At 40.0% G+C, this 19,417-nt stretch overlaps 1 protein-coding gene across 4 annotated transcripts in view; it reads right to left on the bottom strand.

Moving 5' to 3' along the window:
- LRRC8D (leucine rich repeat containing 8 VRAC subunit D) overlaps positions 1-19,417 on the bottom strand; it is a 120,916-nt gene that overhangs the window by 6,062 nt on the left and 95,437 nt on the right. The gene's annotated exons all lie outside the window — the stretch shown is intronic.

Genomic DNA, 19,417 nt, shown 5'->3' with positions numbered 1-19,417 from the left:
TTCAACTAGTTTCTCTGCCTCCACCCTTGAGCCCACCTTCTACCTGCTGCTGGTCCTTTGATGAAAACCCCTCTCCTCTCCAGACTCTGCTCTAGGTTGATAACTTCTTCCAGTTTCTTCAACCAGCATTCTTCCTACATATTGTTTCCTCTACCTCGAACACTCCCTTCCCACTCTCCTCTCTGAGGCTATCAGATTTCTGTGGCTTCTCCCAGGAAGCCCTCCCCAATCCCCTGTCTGCGTGAGGTGCTTCTCTGCACCTCCACCCATCACAGCCCTTATCATTCTGTGGTCAAACCAACTGTGTACATGTCTGACTCCTACTTGATGGCAAATTCACTGAGGGCAGGGACCATGTTCCTCTTCTTTATTGCTATGTAGCAATGCCTGACACACTGATGAAAGAATGCATGAACTCCTGGTGATCATATTCAGCATTATCATCATCATGATCAACATTCCTCAAGAACATTTATTAACTATCTCCATAGGGTATTGGACAGAAGAGCATTTTCTTCAACTTCATTGCCACCACAAAGCAACCTGGGCCCACACAAGAATAAAAACTCCGAGCTAGGCCTCAGAATAAAAACAAATAGCTAAAGGACCCCACAGCAGAGACATTGTGGGGTCCCTGTAACCAGTGACACTGTACAGCTGTCAAAGCTTTGATGGTGGTTTTCAAACACTTCACATTCGGGACAGGCTTTGTTTCCAGGAGAGAGAGGAGGAGGGCTGACCACTTTCCCAGAGGAAGAAGAAAGAGGTAAAAGACGGGGGCAGAGAACACAGTAGTAGAGTACTGTAACTTCACACCAAACCCCCAACAGTTGCCAGCTCAGCCCCCCACATCCCAAAGGTGTCAAGCCCGAACAACAGAACCCAGCTTCTGAAGACCTCGGCCTTAGGGGGGCCCCTCTTCCAGCACGCTGTCTACTCTGCACTCCCCACCAAGGGTGCGTGCCCCTGCCAACTCCTCCAGCCCAATCCCCTTCTTCCTTCTGCCCAACTCTTACTTATTCTTCAAGTTCCAGCTCAAGCACTGCCTCCTTCTCCAAGCTCCTATCAATCTATCTAATAATAATGTGTTCCAATGTTGTCTCCTCAATGAGATCTGGAGCCCCCGGGAGCAGACACTATGTCTTATTGCCTTTGTATACACCATGCCCTACTCTCCCCTGGAAAACAGAGAGGGCGTTTAGTGATGGTGATCTGCTGTAATGCTTGGCTTTGAGGACACAAAGAAAAAGAAGCAGCTATCATTTATCATCTTCCTTCTATGTAACAACCACTGTAAAAGGAACTTTACATCTAATATAATCCCCTGCTTTTGTGCATTCTGCATTTCTGAAAATGAATGTATTAAAGGTTAGTTTTAGGTTTTGGGGCTGAGGGAATGGTCCTATTTCCAAAACGCCATGCAATATTATAAAATCCACCAGAGGACAGATAATACCAAGTGCTGGCCAGGCTGCAGAGCAATCAGAACTCTTAAACCAGTGGTTCCCAACCTTCCTAATGCCGCGACCCTTTAATACAGTTCCTCATGTTGTGGTGACCCCCAACCATAAAATTATTTTCATTGCTACTTCATAACTGTAATTTTGATCTGGTTACATGCACATGGGTGTGTTCCTTTTATAAAATGCCTTTGCCTCACCCCCATCCCAAGGTACACCCAGGCTGGCTGGGGTCACAGGTCAGGGAGTCTGTGCTCGTCCTCTGGTGGCCTCTCCCTTGCTGTCTATCTCTCCAGCCCGAAAGAAGAGACCTGCTCTCTCTGGAGGACAAGGAACTGAAGCTGTAGCAGAAAGAGGCGCAGAGGTATGTATGGACAAGGTACAAAAGCTCCGGCTGCTCACAGGTGAATATATTCAGATGGAACGCAAGTGGAACTCTGCCTGAATTCCATCTGACCTTCACAACATTACTCGAAGCTGCCAAAGCGTTATTACTTTCCCTTGACAGATAAAGAAATAGGCTCGCTGGAGTTAAGTTGTGGAAGTCAAATAATTAGTGGTGGAGTCTGGACTTAAAATCTCATTTAAGGCCAAATGACATGTTCTTTCTACCAGATAATACTGTGTCTCTTCTTTACTTGTCATGTTAGCAGTGCTTTAAGTTTGCAAATTACTTTCCAATAAAATATCTCAACTTATTCTCACAATAACTGAATGAACTAGGCATTATCATTGCCCAATAGTATGAGGAGACCTGAGGCACAAACAGCTTAAATGACCTTCCTGAGCTAATTAAGTGAGAGAGCTAACAGAACCTTTCATCTCCCAGTCTTTCTCTCTACCACACAGTCATACAGTGGCTGTTGAAGGACTGACCTTCTCATGTAATGCTTAGCTTTGAGGACACAAGGAAATTAAGTTATATAATCGTCACCTTCCCCAGGACAACCTTTCATGATATTCACTCAGAACTCAAGAAAACCATGAGCTGGTTGCCATGGTGGGGAATACAGAAATGATGTAGCCAGCCTAGCCCTTGCCCTCAGCAAGCCCCCCAGTCTAACGGGAGGTGAAAAGCAGTTAAGCGTGCTATTCCAACATGGTAAGAAAGTCACTCTGACCTGGCTAATACAAAGCACAGGAGAGGCATAGGACTGGGCAAACCTATGTCTGCATTTGGTAACTGGGAGGGTTTCACAGAGAGATGGTTTTTAAGCTGACACCTGAAGGAGGGGGATCTTTATGGGGTCATGGGGAAGGTAAGGAATACAATTTTGGCAGAAAAAATGGCAAGTGCCACGGCATAGAGTCAGGAAAGAAATTATGTGTTATAGAAACTAAGTGAATTAGGCTTTACTGTTGCCCAATATTATGAGGAGACCTGAGGCACAAACAGCTTAAATGACCTCCCTAAGCTAATTAACTGAGAGAGCGAACAGAACCTTTCATCTCCCAGGCTTTTCTCTATCACACAGTCACCCAATGGATGTTCTAATGTTACCACACTATATTAGTGTAGTATGTCCTTGTACAGACATCACATTTTGTGGGTACATCAATAGATAGAAACTAAGGCATGGATGATTTACCTGCAGTCTTAAGGAAGTGCTGGGGGGACCCTAAGGCAGGAAACCGTTACTTTTCTGCAATGTTAGCCACTGACAAGCTCTTATCTCTAACAAGGGACTTCAATTAATGTGTGTTACCCTATTTGACTCATCAAAAGCTGGGTAAAAACTTCCTACCTCCCAGGGCGTGTTTCAACCATCAGCGGAATTAAAAACACAGTAGCACTCTGAAAATAAAAGTTGCTTTTGTATGAGTGCGTGTACAAAGTATATTAAATATATCCACATACCATAGTATATTAAGTACGTTATGATCCTCAAGTGACTTTCTAACATGAAAGTCAAGGGGAGAGCAGACCAGTATTTAGCTTTCCAAATCCTGTATCTTAAGGTTGGACCTCTTTCGTGAACCAGGCCCCACAATGACTATAAATGGTTATCTGGGTATCTTTTTATTTATTTTGTTAACTTGAGGAAGGCACACTTAGTATATATTAGCTGCAGACATTCTTTGGGTTCTCCTTTATAATATGTCTGTTGCAAAGAACTTAAAGAATTATGTTACCAGGAAGCGGATTTCACATTCTATGGCACATGTGAAAACCAGCTTAATTTTCTTGCAAGCAAACATTTTTCAAGGAAGTCAAGGATGCTTTTTATACTAGACCTGAAAGGGGGAAGTTACTGGACTTTGGCTGGCCAAGGATGAATCAGAAAATCAGAGATTGAATCTAAATTCTTTTATGATATATAATTCTGTTTTCTTATCACAAAGTATGGCCATTAATAATGGAATAAACCAATAACCAAGAGCCAAGTTCAAAATCTGATGCTATGATGGTTGGATAACCCCATGAATATACTAAAAACACACTTTTATGGTATATCCATTATCCAAATGAAGCTGTTAAAAGTTTAAAAGCTAGATGTTAATCTTTATTTTACTGCTTAAACTGCCTTTTCAACAGAAATAGGATAGTGAAAGTAGACAGGGCTTGTAGATATTCATGCCAGACTACATGCTAAATTTTAATATGTTTTTAAATGATTGCTTTGTTGTTATAATTATATTGAACCGGCTCTGAAAGATTTTTTTTAGCATTTTACTTATCCTCACTGAGTATGCATGCCTCCTCTATAAAATCTTGACAACACTCACCTTACAGGGTCATATATTGAGAACACCTAGTTCACGCTCTGACACAAAGTAGACCCCCCCTCAAGATGTTTGCTGAATTCTGACGGCAGAAAAAGAATCTCTGAGGAGAAAAGCACGCCATTTTAACCAGTCTTTAACTGATGAGTAGGCCAATTTCTTGAATTTCGAACTAACATGTAGCACTATGTTCATAGAAGTAATCCCGGAATAAATGGTTGACAATGAAACTGTGTGTTCAATTTCATTAATTCTTTCAAAAATATTTCAGTTAAAATTACGTTTTTTCAGGATGTGGCAAATTATACTAGAAAGAGGAGAGAACTTCTGATGCCTAAGAGACGTGGAGTCAAACCTCTTTGCTCACGTTTACTAGCAGCATAAATCTGGGTAACTTAGTGTCCACTGGAAAACATATTGAGTTTATTGAGATGCAGCAAAATTCTAGCATCTAAACAGAAAAATATGATCACTTATTTTAAAACTTAAAAAAAAATTAGTCCCAGCTGCACTAGGAGGTTGCTTTTAATAACCCTATTTTAAAAAGGAAGTGAAAAATGGCTTTGACATGTTATTTAAAGAAAAGAGTTTAGGGTATAAAGAAGCAAATAGCTTGATTAAACAATCTAATACATAAATTTTTCCACATAGGAATGTGTTCCCTACTCAATCAATTTTCACTTTCTAAAATCGGCCTTTTAGGACAAACTGAGCAAATGGGAGAAGACCCAAGAGATTGGTGAGGATCAAATTCTCAAATCCTTCACTGAGTAAGCCAAAGGAGAACAAACTCATAAAAAGGTAATAAATTACATCATCCCTATAAATAACCCTTTCTCAACATTCAATATACACATAAGCATAAACACATTACACACACATACACACACACACACACACACACTCACACATGTATGTGCATACATACCCACCATAGTCAATTCAGATACTAATAATTCATATGGTAAAAAAATAAATGCTTCAGATGCAAAATTAGAAAGAATGATTCAGCTTTTTCCAAAAGAGCTCTGTATTACTGGTATTATATAAGTATTAGCAGTTATGGATATTATAATTATGCAAGGTGTTCTGTAGCTGATATAATTCTATATACACATGAAATAATTCACTAGTATTATTCCTTTTGAAAGATTATGATAAAAAATTGTACTTTAAAAATAGCTTTCTTCTAATACTACTTTGGTTTAGACACCTCAAAAATAATGGAAAAAATGTTTAGAGAAAAACACCCCAGATTTTACAAAGCACTTCTCTTAAAATCTACCAAAAGCAGATTTCACGTTGGGCAAAATGCACCCACTTTGCTAATCTTTAAAAGCTTTCTATAAATCCATTCAATACCCGAAAGTAGAGGACTATAGCAAATTCAGAACTTGTGAAATATAAAAATAGCTTTACACAAAAGTATATTTTAGTGTTTGTATTTTAGTACCTATTTGGGGGTTCTCCCCTAGATTACTGCTATTCATGGAGCAAATTTACCTCAAAGCTAAGGAATAGAACTGTAAATACATTTCAGTAGATCTAAGACAGAACAGCTTGGGAATTAATAAAAATGTGTTAATACACTGTTGCGAATGTTCTTGCTTTTTCTTCTGAATTCTAAAAGTGATGGCCCACATTTCAGAACTAGAAAATGATACCCTGTTCATGAAACAATACAAAAGAGCCTCTAAATCAATGGCTTCCACATTATATTCCACATACCAAAGTTTCTTGTATAAGTTATACTAGCATTCTCTTACCATGAACTCTGGCCAACAAAATTTCACAAATGCTTCAGTACCTACATATCTCATTTAGTGTAACCCCTACTAGAAACTTCATTTCCTTCCACAAATATTTACTGAGTATCCTCTATGTGCTAGATACAGGTTCTAGAAATAAGAGAAGAAATAATAATAGTAATAATAATAATAATAATAATAATAAATCATAGCTGTCCTTACTGGGAAGCAGCCTAGAGGAAATATTCAGATGGAGATAATAGGCAATGGTCTGATTAGCCCCTAAAAAGAGAGCTGGCAGCTAACGGACCTTATTCAAGGCTTCAGAGAAGCCCTAGCTGGTTTGGCTCAGTGGATAGAGCTTCGGCCTACAGACCAAAGGGTCCCGGGTTCTAGCCAGGGCCCTGGTCAGGGCACGTGCAGGAGGCAACCAATCAATGTGTTTCTCTTACATCGATGTTTCTCTCTCTTCCACTCTCTCTAAAAGATCAATGGAAAAATATCCTCGGGTGAGGGTTAAAAAAAACAACACCCAAAAAACAAACAAACAAGGCTTCAGAGACGCCACCCCAAATTCACAGGGAAGCCTTGGGTCAGCCCTTTATAATCCCAACTATCTTCAACCAGTTTTCCAGGCAGCTAGTGGAACTTCTAAGAGGAGCTTTGCATTTCTAAATTCCCTGCTTCTTTCCATCTGTATGATAAACATCTTAGATCAAACCTTAGACCATTTTCCTTTTTAAGTTTTCGTACCTTTAATATGGTTTCTCTAGAGTATGACTGGCACAGGTCTGAAACTGGGCTAAAAAAAGTGAACCGGAATGGAGCTCCCTGACATCCTAAGCAACTTCCCATGGTCCCGGGGAGTTTGCCACATTCTCTTCTCGTGGATATGTATCTGCTCTGCATATGTACCACCAAGAGCCCTTCAGTCCTTATTCCTGGTTTGTAAAGATTGCTAGAAAGCACCTGAGTACCTTGCCCTGGTGCTCATCTTACTAACCCTCAAAAAAAACTTCTCAGAGTTAGTAAGAGATACTTAGATATCGAAACAACATACCTTGGATAAGTAGCAAATTTCATGAAAAAGTCTCCTAATACTTGGCAAATGTTAGGAGATCCTAGCCTAGGACTGAAAACAAATGCAGGGTTAGACAATGGCTGCTCCCGAGCCTTGCTGAACTGAGCCCGCCATCTGCCTGTCTCCCCTTCTCCCTCCACCTGGGTGTAAATTTCTAACCTAAAGGGAGGAGAGTTTCTTTTATCTGCATCTGCATGTCCCAGGGCCTGGCAAAGGACAAGCACTTAGTAAAGGTCTGTAAGAGAATAAATCTCCCAGACCTGTAACAGCATTCTAGGAGAATGTGCAGCAGGCACTGAACTTGTGAGCCAAATACTGCCACTATCAATTACAGTGACATCTAAGGTCACTATTAATTATGCCAAAATCAAAATGATCAGCTCTGACAGGCATTCTTCAATGTCCAGACGGACAATGCTATACAACTCTTTGAAATAGGTTATTCTGAAGGAAACTCATTCTGATAGACCATCTGCATGCAGTTTGGCTCACAATGAAACATTCTACCAGAAAACAAAAAGACAAAGGTAAGTTTGGGCACACCCTCACAAGAAGATAAGACCACGATCTGACCAGCACCATTTTAGCACGCAGCCAGGTGACCTGTGTGTGTGTGTGGGGGTGGGGGGTGGGGGGTCAGCGCTTTAGAGAGGCAGACTCCCTGCAACAGGGAAGCTGCCAGAGCCTCGGGCCTTCCTTCTCCTTGTCCTCATGCAGTTTCTTGCCCTTTCGCAAAAGTTCTGACCGTATCTAACTCTGTGTGCACAGTTTATTGGAGTCAATAAACACTTATATCAGAATACCGTATCCAAGTGTTGAGCAAGTGCCCAGAACCTGGTAAGTGCTCAATAAATTTGGCTGCTGCTATTATTCATCGCGTTGAAGAAGCTGTTTTATATACAAGAACCGGATAAAAACTCTTCTTGACCACTTGGTGCTAAGAGAAGTTTGTCTTTTGTGATGTACTGTTATAAAGAGCCATGGAATCCAGATGTTCTCCACTTACTTTTGGCTTCCAAGACATTCAACTAAATTTTATGCAGACATTATAAGCCTAACCCTTAGCCTGAGTCTTCATTTAGTTATTCACTTACTCATCCCTCCATCCATAAAATATATACCGTATACTCAAGTGTAAACACGATGCAAATTCCTGGAGAAAACCCGGTGAGCAAACTGAGACACATTTCCTTTCTCACAGACTGCATAGTGTAGGGTGGGAAATACTCATGAACTGAATATATAAAATGGTCAACTGAGAAGAGGTACCAAGAAGAGGGACAGGCAGAGGCAGATTAGGTGTGCAACGGAAGAAGATTCAACTTCAGGACCCCTCTCTTGCAAAGGCCCCCCTCAAGGCCCTGCACCTTTCTTTTACAATCCTCACCTAAAGGATGTGCTGAGAGAGAAAGAGAGAGAGAGAGAGAGAGAGAGAGAGAGAGAGAGACAGAGAAACATTGACTGGTTGTCTCCTGTAAACACCCCTAATGGGGAACTAACCTGCCACCTATATATGTTTTCTGACCAGGAATCGAACCCAGAACTTTTTGGTGCATGGGATCCAACCAACTGAGCCAGGTGGCCAGGGCTGCACCTACGTTCTATCTGTAACTTTGTGTTTCTTTTCTTAAAGAGAACTCTCCAGTTTCAGACCCAGAAAACCCAGACCTTCCCCTGCTTCCATGGTATTTTGAAGGCGGATAACAGGGGTTTTCCTCTAGATCTGAGAGGAAGTTACGACTGAAGTGAGGTGTGAAGAATGAAAGGTAGGCAACACTATCAAGTCCAAAAACTCTGTGGGGAGAGAGAGAGAGAGAGAGAGAGAGAGAGAGCGAGCAAAGAACATGTGAGAGACTGAAAAGGCTTAGGGAGTGAGAGGAATGTGTGGTAGGAGATGATGCAGAATCCTGGAAGCCATGTGAAAGTTTTTGATGACCTCAAACTAAGGGCAGTGGGAAGCCATGGATGTATTTTAGCTGAGATGGGAGATGGCTGAAAATCAGATTTGTGTCTCTATTTTAAAGATCACCGTGGGCCTAGTATAAGGTTAGTGAGGAACGACGATGTGAGATTAGGAAAATGGCTTTTGCATTACTCTGGGCAAAGAATGGGAGGTAAAGATATGGCTGTGAGTGGTGAAGAAGGGAGTAAAATGGATATATTTATGAGCTAATAGGCTAAAGAAATAACAACAGGACTTAATGGATTGTATGGGGAGGGTGAAGGAGATAAAGGTTGAGTCTAAGATTTCTTTTAATTTTCCACTTCATTGTTCCATACCCTTGTGCTTTTACATCCATTTACATGGTTTTATTGAAATTAAATCTTTCCTCATAAGCTCATTCGAATACTTTTTTTCCTCACACATCTTCCTGAATCACTTATTTTTTTTTTAATCCCCTTTAACCTGGGGTGGGGGTTGGGGGATTATAAGGGATTAATGAGAGAAAAAAGTGGACATATGTAATACTTTCAACAATAAAGATTTTAAAAATCCCCTTTAAAAGTAGTCAAATTGTATTTATAAGCCATCATATGCTTGGGTAGGAAATCTATAAGCTTAAATAGTTTAAAAAACATTACTTTAGTGCAGTAATTTTTAACCGGGGTGTTACAGAATTTTAGTAACGAGTTTGTGTGTGCCATGAGATAAAAAAGGTTGAAAATCTCTGCTTTAAGGTTACCAACATACAGATGATCAATAACTATCTTTTTACAGTACTTCTGGGGTGAAGCACACTTTTGAAACAAAAAAAACAGTTCTGTCTTCGTCTACATTTTGAGATGTGCAATGTAGTCAGAAGGAAGCCAGCCTGTAACATCGTAAGAATTCTACAAAGTCTGTGATATTCATGCTAATAGAATCTGGTGTCTGGAATAAACTAAAACATAAACTGGTAGAAAAACAAAAAAAACCCTTCATTGTATATTTTAGGGGAGACAGGGAAACACAACATAGTTTAATTCTTTACTGTGTTTTCTTTAGGTCAATATTAAAATGGACTTATGTTTTCTAAGTAAATAATAGCCAAGCAGAGGGCTAGCTAAGATATAAGGGGTAAAAGTACGAGAACAAAACCAAATGTTTTAAACCTGCACAAAGATAATCAAGAAATGGCATAATTTATGCACAAATAACCTAGCGTCTCTTTTTACTGAGCTAATAATCTTAAATAGAATTCTAATTCGTAACAAGTAGGTAGCATAATGGATAAGAATGTGACTGAAGGAGTTAGCCTGCCTGCGTTTTCATCCCTTCTCCACCTCTTCCCAATGCATCTGTAAAATGTGAACACAAATAATGTCTCACATTACTAGCTGTAGAAACTTGGGACTTTATTTTTCTTATTAATGAGATGGGGATAAAACTCCACTGTCACAAGATGCACGCAGCACCCAGAATACTGTAGAGCACACAGCAGACATGCTCATGGAGTGTCCCTACCCCAACTACTTCCTCAAATTGAGGAAAACCCAGGATTTAGGACATGGCAGCAACAGAAATTAAGAAGGACTATGAAGGCTTTGAAGGGAAAAAATTAATGAAAAAAAAAGAGAAAATAAAAAATCAAGAAAACCAACATAAGAGGGGACATGAAGAGAATAAAGAAACGAATCAGTCAATTATGGCAGAGATTAAAGACAATCAAAACTCTTAATCATTAACGACCTTTGACAATATAATCTCTATTATAATGGAATTTATTATTGGCATTAGAAACCGTCTAATAGTTAACCAAAAATTCCCCCAAAGGATTAGCCTTTTTGAGTAATATAAACAAAGCCTTATTCTAGAATTATTAATAAATTGGTAAACTTGGCTAAATATCACTTTTGACCTATTTCAAAGCATTTGATAAAAAAAGGAATGTCTTAATCACATTCAAGTTACTTGATCTTGTTTCTAAGGACTTAGCATCTATTTGTGCAGCTCCTATGGAAATTACAAATGATCTTTAGAAAAGCAGGTCTCATAAGACGTTTAACTGAAAGCCCTGCACTAGCTAAGGTGTGTATAGAATTAACAGTCTTTTCCCTTTCTCCAAATTATAATGAACTAGTAGAGTTTTCACAGAGAGCCACAGTTATGTTCTAACTTATAACATCTCCCTCAGTTAATAAGAATTAGTGGAGTTGTAATACTATATCATAATTGAAAACCTACAGTGTGTAAAACCCCCAAACCTTTGTATTAGGAAGGTACAAATATAAATAAGCATAATGTCTAATTCAGTATATTGTTACTTATTTTAGATGAGTTGCTTCTTCACAGATTACATGAAGATCTTTGACTCTGGAAAATTTTGGGTATTTATTTTCTGCTAATCCATGAACATTTTTTAATTCTGAAAATATAGCCCAAGATAACATTTTTGAAAAAATGTGTTACATACTCAAGTGCCAATGTATTTATTTAAGAGCCTGCTATTTTAACTGTAGAGATAATTAACAGTGCTGCCCATGTCATGGCCCACAGAAAAGAGGACATTCATAAAGGCTCTTGGATAAACTGAAGAGAGTGAATACAATCAGGCCCAGGCTTTAGGTTCACCCAAATCAACAGATGTTTCAGCCGTCTATCTGGTACCCACTCATGGCACACCCATTGGAAATTCCAGACTGAAGTATCAAGTATTGGATATAAACTAAGGTCTAAATCTTCTAAGTGACAGAATTTACCTATCTGAGGTGTGATAATTTTTGGAGTGATTAAATCTTCCTCTCTTCCTCAAGAAAGCCAACACCAGAAAAACATCATTATAACCAAGACAACATTTGCTCATTTGTGTGTTTTACATGCACACATCAGAACTATAATTATAATAATGTCTGCTTTCTTGATGAACTAAATCATTAAGTAGCAGCTGCTAATGCTAAGAAACATTTAAGATGGAGGGTAGCTGGCTGTTCATTCACTGATGCATTGTCAAACACCACACACTGTGTTAGTTATTAGGGATGCATAATTGAAGATAACTCATCTTGCCCATCATAGACTTCACCAAACCTTTGCTGTCATGAAGCCATCAAGCTTTTCAACAAATATTTTGCTTAGGTAATATAATAGGGACTGAAAATATATACATAGGAGAGTGAGATAGATAGAGTCCTTGCCCTACCAGGGCATAAAGATCTTCCCATGCTTATCTTAAGTATTCTGGAAAGGATGGAGCATGAACCACTATTCTGCCCAGAATCACTTATGGTAAATAGTCCTAATACATCCTAATCTAAAGTGACAGCAGAGTAGGTGTATGAATGCCAAGAACACTGTGATAGCTGAGATGAGCAATATGCAACAAAAACAAACATAAAATTCAATTTCTGAGCTGAAAAACTTTAGAGAGTGACAAGTGCTAAATGAGGTGGAACGCCGGGATAAGGTATAACTGGGACTCTTCTAGGAAAACTGGGAGGTTACGTCACCCTAAGTATAGGTCACATGAGCTAGAACTTTCTGATGCCATTGTATAAGACTGATATATAAACACAAGTCTACATTTTTTAAGGCAAGTAATACGTAGACACATTCTATCTTAGCTATTTCACAGCTAATTGGTTCAAAGTAGATGATGTCTCAGTAAAGATATCCCCCCCTTTTTTTTCTGGTTAATCTTCATCCAAGGATATTTTCCCACTGATTATTTTTTTTTTAGAGTGAGCAGGAGAAGGAAAGACAGAGAGAAACATCAATGTGAGAGATACATATTGATTGGTTGCCTCCTGCACATGCCCCAACTAGGGCCCGGACCAGAGAGGAGCCTACAACCAAGGTATGTGCCCTTGACTGGAATTGAACCTGGGAACTTTTGGTCTACAGGCCGACTTTCTATCCACTAAGCCAAACCAGCTAGGGCAGTATATACAGTCTTTTCTATTTTCTGACTGGGGCTGACCTTTGATCATGCATGCATCTTACAATTATTTTTTAATAAGAAATTTAGAATTAAAAGCAACAAAACCATTTCCCACACCTTTCCACATCAGGAGAAAACGGTAATATTAGCACTGTACAAAGTGGGAAACTGCTGAAGCTGCTCACGGCCGAGTGTGTTTATTTACACATCTAAGAGTGAAGAACACAAGATGGCAGGAAATAAATAATTCCCCTGAGAGAGAGAATAGGTCAACACTGCCTTTCAAAGGTGGTGGCAAAATGATACCAAAAGTTGTACTGAATGTGAAAATATATAAATGACAAGAAAGCATAGGGCAGTGGTTCTCAACCTTCTGGCCCTTTAAATACAGTTCCTCATGTTGTGACCCAACCATAAAATTATTTTCGTTGCTACTTCATAACTGTAATGTTGCTAATGTTATGAATCGTAATGTAAATATCTGATATGCAGGATGGTCTTAGGTGACCCCTGTGAAAGGGTCGTTCGACTGCCAAAGGGGTCGCGACCCACAGGTTGAGAACTGCTGGCATAGGGGAAAATTCCATTCTACAAACATTAGTCTAGAGATATGCTCATGTATCTGGTGGTCACCAATGTTTACCACAAATAAATTAGTTGAGGATAAGAGCTATAAATTGCCCTGGGTGGCATACTCTGGAAAGGAAAAAAAGCAAGAGATGTTGAATCCTATTACCTACAAATGGCAATTGCTGAAACCTTCAGGAGTAGGTCCAGATGGGTTAAAAAAAAAACACCACTCATTTTCTCCCAATATCACTTTGTAATCAACAGAGTTTTTTGTTCCTGTGATAAAGACTATTTAGTTTCCCCCAGAAACCATTCTACCGTTCCACTTTTGGGGAATAGACACCTGCTACCATCACCACCCATTTTATATGGGAGCCCTGTTGCCCAACTAGAGATAACATTTCCCAGCCTCACTGCCACCAGGTATGGCCAAGTAACTAAGCTGGGCCAACAGGATGTGAGAAGAAGTGACTGTTCATGCCTGGCAACCTTTGTAAGCTCAGGCTACTTGATCTGGCTTCCTTTCTTTTTTTTTCCTGCTGGCAAAAATGGGGAAGCAGGCACAACCTTAGAAACTACATGTGAGGCCTGCCAGTCTGTGGCTGCTCCCTTCTGGACTTTTATATGAGAAAGAAATATTGATCTTATTTAATCCATTTTATTTGGGAGTTTCTGTTACAGCAGTGTAACTGGTACATAATTAATAAAAGTTTGAAGTAAAAATGCCTCTTTCATTCAGAGAAAGACAAATACCATGCGATTTAACCTATATGAAGAATCTAAAGAACAATATAAACAAACAAAATTGAAACAGACTCATAGATACAAAGAACAGCCTTATGGTTGCTGGAGTTGAAGGAGGTTTAGAGAACTGGGTGAAAAAGGTCAAGGGATTGAGAAGTACAGATTGGTAGTTATAAAAAAGTCATGAGGATGTTAAGTACAGCATAGTGAATACAGTCAATGATGTATACACAGTGGGGCCTTGACTTACTAGTGTCCCGACTAACGAGTTTTTTGAGATACCAGCTGTCTCTCTCTCTGTCAACTCTCTTTTTGCATTGAGTTGACAGAGTAATTTGAGTTAACGAGCTCTTTAACAAGCTCCTTAACGAGCTCGGTCTCGGAAGGAATTAAACTCGTAAGTCAAGGCCCCACTGTATATAAAAGCCTAAGCGGCCGTTAGAACCAGCTGGTAGCTATGATGTGCATTGACCACCAGGGAGCAAACACTCAATGCAGGAGCTGCCCCCTGGTGGTCAGTGCGCCCCCCAGCCAACTTCTTGTGGCCGCCCCGATCAGCCTCAATTGCCGGCCAGGCTGAGGGACCCCCCCCCCCACCTGTGCACGAATTCGTGCACTGGGCCTCTAGTATTATAATAACTACGTATGGTGCCAGTTGAGTACTGGAAATATCGAGGGGAACACTTTATAAAGTATATGACTGTCTAACCCCTATGCTGTCTAAAACTAATACAAAAGAAAAAAAATTCCTATCCTGGCTGGCATAGCTCAGTGGTTGAGTGTCGACCTATGAACCAGGAGGTCACAGTTCAATGCCTGGTCAGGACACAGGCCCGGGTTGCAGGCTCAATCCCCTGTGTGGGGTATGCAGGAAGCAACTGATCAATGATTCTCTCATCAAGATGTTTCTATCTCTCTCTCCCTCTCCCTTCCTCTCTGAAATCAATAAAAATATTTTTAAAAAAAATGTCTGTTATGGATTTGGATAGACTCATTTTGTCAATCCTAACCTATAATGCGAGAATATTCATCATTACTGAGGACTTATAATGAAAAATATAAACATAAAATAAATACCTAATATTAACAAATACATTAATTAAAACCATACATTATAGTTTATTACTACAGATAATAAATTAATGTACTTATATTTTATTATCAGTAACATAAGTAAAAGTGATATAATAACTATTAAAAAAACTTAAAGGTAACACCTGTGACAGACAAAATACGACTGACAATTAAGGAGATGATCTTATTCAGGCTGTTACAACAAGAAAATTCATTAATGAGGGCTGTGTCAAAGACAAGGAAGGGGCCTGGACTTTCACAGGGGCAAGTAAACAAGGGGTTCATCTGAGAGGCTTATGGAAGTCAGGAAGGATGGACATGGGTCTTATCTCAGAATGTTTGAGAGCAAGATACTACTCTCTGGTTTCCCAGAACACAAACGGGTAGGGATCAGGAAAAGTGCCACATTGTCAGATCCAGTTAAGAATGGGGTAATAAGGACCCTCTGGATGGTTTGAAGGAGGGGGGCAATGAGTTCAGTGTTCTAATGTAGGAAGAATTCTATCCAGAATATGGAAGAGGGACTGGAGAGAGGGAAGACCAGAGGAAGGGAAATGAATGAGAAAGGTACATCAATCAAGATGACTTCCAGGTAAGTTCAATTTTTCAGCTTGAAAGATTAGAATAGCTATAATAAATTTAAGTAAAGATGCCCAGTAGTCAGTTGAGTCTGAAGAGGGAGGGTCTAGGCTGGAATGACACATTTATGCCTACTCAGGATAGGGAAGGAAGATGAGATTATCTAAGGGGAGATCTACAGAGAGAAAGGTCAAAGAATCCTGGGGATTCCCAGGGAACAGGAAATAAGAAAAGAATTCAGGAAAGAAAAGAGAGAAGAAAGAAAGGGTCCAAGGAGGAGAAAGAGAACTCTGTCCTGGAAACCAGAGGCCAACACTTAAGGAAGAGTGGTGAGCAGTAGCACAAGCTAGTCAAGGAAGTAAAAGCGTCGAGCAACGGCAGCTATGCCACTCAAGACTTCAGCCCAAACACTGAGAGGAAAAGCGTGGCGTGCTGTGGGCCAAGATTAAGCGGCAAAGGGAATGTTCACTTCCTGAAACTTGGCTGGGGAGAAAAACGAAGCAAAAGCAAGGAGGAGAGGCAGGTTTGGTGGCAGGGGTATGCTTCAGGGTGGGAAAGGAGTGGGGAGGTGGAAGTTGAAAACAGCAGGGTGAGAAAGAGGTATTTTTCATATGACTGTTTCTTATTTTGAGCATGAAGTTCAGTACAGCAAACACACTTCTACTAGCTCAAGTATGTGGCACGCTGTTATTACTAAAGGTACCGAGATGAAAGAACTCATAATCCTACAAAAATTCTTAAACAGAGGTTGGATATATATTGTTTGCTTTTTCCCTTCAGTAAGCTGGTAAATATTAACCTTGCTAACCACCATAGTACTTATCCGGTCATAAAACTTTAAAGGGTCCTTTTTTGGGGGAAAGTCTAAATAAGTTTTTTTTTTAAAAGGTGTCTTGCAAAAATAACCCTACAGCCCATATAACCGTGAAAAGAAAACAGCACATGGACATGTGAGTGAGCAGCTCTGTGTATGTTCAAGTAAACCACACAGTGTCAGGCTCTCTCACCCACTGAAACTGCCCCTTGTAGGTAAAGCATTAAAAGAACTGAGAGGTGCCTTAGCCGGTTTGGCTCTAGGTTTGGCTCAGTGGATAGAGCGTCAGCCTGAGGACTGAAGGGTTCTGTGTTCGATTCCAGTCAAGGGCACATGCCTGAGTTTTGGGCTCGATCCCCAGTAGGGAGTGTGCAGGAGACAGCCAATCCATGATTCTCTCTCATCATTGTTGTTTCTGTCTCTCTTTCCCCTCTCCCTTCCGCTCTGAAATCAATAAAAATATATTTTTAAAAATAATAAATAAAAGAACTGAGAGGAAGATGGTGGGAAAAGAAATATTTATTATCCCTAAGGAGAGTGTTGGTGACCTGAAGCAGCTTAATTGACTTCTCATTTCCTTGGTGTAGTATGGAGGGGAAAAGATGAGGTAGGGAGGAGAGGTGGCATGTGTTGCTGGTGTCTTTAACTGGTAACTTCAGCCTGTATCTCATCATTCAACACAGACTATTGCAAATACACAGAAGGAGACAGGAAGAAAACTATCCCTTATTGAGTAACCAAGCACTCACATACTGGAGCTCATTAAATTGTCACATCCTCCCTGAACAGCGGCATTACGGTTCTGTTTTTTTAATCCTCATCCGAGGATATATTTATTGATTTTAGAGAGAGGTAGGGGGAGAAAAAGAAACATCGATGTGAGAGAGACATCAACTGGATGCCTCCGTATGTACCCTGATGGAGGATCAAACCCACAACCTGGGTATGTGCCCTGACCGGGAATTGAACCCACAACCTTTTTGGTGTTCTGGACAACACTCCAACTGAGCCAGGCAGCTGGGCTTGCTGTCCTGGCTTTATTGAGAGAAGTTTAGAAAGTATGAGTTTGACCAAGATCATGCAGTTAAAATACGGTAACCCAGGATTCAAACCCAGAACTGACTGACCTTCCAAGCCCATACCTGCTCTGTTCAGCTTGTTTTAAAGATTAGTTCAAATTAAATTAAATCTCCCCTCCCCACCACCAAATATTATGAATTATTAGAAAAAACCCTTAGGCAAAGGAGATAAAACCTTGGTGTTTAAAAGCTGCGCCTCAGGACACAAGGAGCAAAGTCTAAAAGTGAAATCAATTTACAACCTGACTACCATCTAATAACAGGATTACCTAATGCCTTTATCATCAGCTCAGTTTTAAAAGCACTTGCACGGATTCCAACTAACCCAATCCCTACAAACTGCTGAGAGGAAAAAAAAAAAAGTATCAACTTCTTTTTTTTTTAAACCAAGGAACTGTTGCAACAAGGAAACGGCATAGCTGAGATTAGAACTGGATTACTGTACAACACCAAGTGTGCTATAGTCTCATCATGTCACTTATTTCAGAAGGAGTTGTTAATGAAGACTGACTAAATATTCAGCATAAACTCTTCTTTAAACTTAGGTGGCGAACATTTCTGTTTGTCCTGAATTCATTCATTATAAACTGTAACTGTAATTCTTACAGAGTAAATAAATTGGGCCAGCCAGTTTGTAAGCGCACAATATGTACTGATTACCCACTGTGGACAGAGTAGTGCCATAGCTACTTTAGGAATCAAGGAGGGGCTAAGGGACTTAAATCAGAGCTAAGATTCCTGCTCAGTGAGGGCGTGGGCTGTATTTACTATATTCTCACACTTCTACTTACCACCATGGACATTTCCATACACATTCTCTGCCTCTAAATTAGGAATGAAACTAATTGGCATTAGAGAAAATACATTATTTTAAATTATGAAGCCATTGGTTATAGAATCAAACCTGATGTTGCATCCTAGTATCCTACATCTCATGGCTACCTTCCATAAACTATGGCATGTGAGGAGATAGTGTATTGCTTAAATGACTCGGGATTTTATACACTAATAACACAGTTACAAGCAGAAGTAAAACCAGAACTGAATTGCACAAGAAGCAGAACTGAGACAGCAATTCCACCGATATAATACAGGCCTCCCCTCAATCAGAGACAGTCATCAATCTCATATAGCGCTTCCTGCCCAATAAAATCTGCTCTAATTGGTTTCTCTCTGTTGTTGTTGAAAAACATGGAGAATGAGCTAGCCCAGGCAGCATCATGGGAATTTCGCTCACACGCTCACATGCTCACACACTCACACGCTCGCTCACACACACACACACACACACACACACACACACACACTTAAAGCCCAAGTGAATACATCTAGTTTTTAAGGAAATACTAACCAGGATCAGGTTGAGGGTATTTTCCACTGGTTTAAAAATAAAGCATTCTACCCTTTAAAAAAAAAAATCTCAAAATTCTAGAAACAGGAAGCGGCAGCTGGATTTATCATCCTTCATTTCCTCTGAGAGTCACAGTAAGGAACTCCCCATCGAAACAAAAGCAATGGAGGGGTTAGCCTCCTCCTGCCTGGGCCCGCACAGCCCATGTGCTATTGCTGACTATTACAATGCTGGTTGGCCACTTTAGAATGAAATTGCTCACTTTATTTTATAAGGCTTTCTGTGCCAAGACCCTGCATTGTGATAAAATGAAAAATCTGGCCAGAATTTAAAAC

This window comes from Myotis yumanensis, unplaced genomic scaffold (assembly GCF_028538775.1).
Source record: "Myotis yumanensis isolate MYYU_CA2020_CCGP unplaced genomic scaffold, mMyoYum1.0.hap1 SCAF_2, whole genome shotgun sequence".
In the NCBI taxonomy this organism is placed as follows: Eukaryota; Metazoa; Chordata; class Mammalia; order Chiroptera; family Vespertilionidae; genus Myotis; species Myotis yumanensis.
The sequence above is the reverse complement of the archived record's forward strand: the minus strand, read 5'-3'. Positions and strand labels throughout refer to the sequence as shown.